General features: G+C 34.7%; 1 protein-coding gene across 1 annotated transcript in view; it reads left to right on the top strand.

Moving 5' to 3' along the window:
- Positions 1-1,883, top strand: part of LOC100182226 (magnesium transporter MRS2 homolog, mitochondrial) — a 10,173-nt gene that overhangs the window by 6,350 nt on the left and 1,940 nt on the right. The gene's annotated exons all lie outside the window — the stretch shown is intronic.

The following is a 1,883-nucleotide window of genomic DNA, read 5'->3' as shown; positions in this document are numbered from 1 at the left end:
TCAGGAATTTACTGATAAACTTTTTTTTATTCAGATAAGCAGTTTAACAACCAAGTTATCCCAACTTGAACCTGACATACAAAGATTGCTCACAACACTCACAGACCCTGCTCAGTTTGGTGTTGACAGATTCCCTGGTTCATATATTGCTCAACCACAGCACAAGGTACTGTTAGTGTTATCTATTAAATAATTCTTTTTTTTCTGGTTGCAACTTATAGATAAATCTAAATAAAAAATTGTTAGGAATTTTAAACTACCTTTTCCAGGGTATTGTTAGATCGTTTTAACAGTTTAAATCTGGTCAGTTGTAATTATATTCTACAATAAGGTTCTGCAGCGTAACTTGGAATCATTTTCCCTTTCGTTTATTCTATGTGGGTGAGGCCTGCAGCGTAGCAGGCCATGGGAACTGAGATTTAGGCCCGAACGTGTCCTTACCGTGGTAACGTATACACCCGGCGTTACTATGCAGGCCAATTTGGCTATGCCTATACATGGGCATTTATTACTGAAGCCCTCATTTATTTTTGACCACTTGGAATAAAAATTATTCTCCCTTTAATTGCAGGTTAAATGCTTTTGCCACTATTGTTCGAGAGTATTGTGCAACACTGGAAGAAATACTTGACTGCGATGATGATATTCGGGATTTGTGCATCACTGTAGGAGAGGGCGAGACCCGGTAATGCATGAACTTAACTTTGGGGGTTACTTTAATGACATTAAAGTAAAGTCGAAACTCCTAAACCCCGGAATATGTTTAATCAATCTTCAAAAACACCCATTTCCAGACATTTAAAATCGTATTTAGACTTTTTTACAATAATACTTTACTACCCTACATATAGTAAAGTGGGGGAAAGATGGAAACCTTTTCATTCTATTTTTCCACCCCAAGAGGTAGTAAACAAAGAACATTTAAATAATTATAAAACCGTATCCTCACAATTCCTATAGACCGTTGTTAATTGTTTGAAAACCACGATCAGGATATTTTGATTTTATGTCCTAAATGTGTCCCATCTTACCCACAGTACTATATGTTTCAAATGTTGCATTTTAACGGCCCCCAAGAGCTTTAACAAATCTATTATAAAAACATACCCCTATAGGTCAATGTACGATGCCTTCATTTTTTCTCCTGCAATAAATAAGGAAAGTTCCAACGTGTCTTTGCGACACAGCGGTGCAGCGATGCGGGAAATTCACCACAAATATAAAATCAATCTACAAGATGAAATGGAAACTTTATTGGATACTTTTTTAAGAAGCGTAAATATGTTTTAAATGGTTGTTTATGAAGCAGTATGTTATGGTTGCTACAGTAGTAATAAACCATTTTTGAATGCCGTGGTGCTGCAAGTGGTTGTTTTATACATAGTTTGAAGGGGTAAGATGGGACACCTTCACGACATAACATCTAAATATCCTAATTGTGATTTTAACAATTAACAACGGTCTAGAGAAGTTGTGGGGATACGGTTTTATAATTCTTTAAGTGTTCTTTTTTTACCACCAAATGGAGTGAGAGAGAATAAAAAAAGTGTACCATTTTCACCCACAGTATTATATATCCTATTACAATAAATGTGAACTACAAAAAATGTAAGCAGCAAGCTTGTAATGATAAAAAGTACATGCTCCAAAAATCTTAACTTTTCGATTTTAAAAATTAACAAAGATTCTGCCATGATGCTTCACATTCTATTAATTAAAAACTCATACTTTCTGTTCTGCATATTGTTTAGAAACTTTGTATATATACCCATATACCATGCATTTACTTAAAGGGTGAAGAAATTGGTAACAAAGTAGCAGAGTTGAAAGAAGCAATAGATAATTCCAACACTGCAATTTTAATAACCTGGACAGGTAATTAG

The sequence above is a fragment of the Ciona intestinalis genome, chromosome 1, assembly GCF_000224145.3.
Source record: "Ciona intestinalis chromosome 1, KH, whole genome shotgun sequence".
NCBI lineage: Eukaryota > Metazoa > Chordata > Ascidiacea > Phlebobranchia > Cionidae > Ciona > Ciona intestinalis.
The sequence above is the reverse complement of the archived record's forward strand: the minus strand, read 5'-3'. Positions and strand labels throughout refer to the sequence as shown.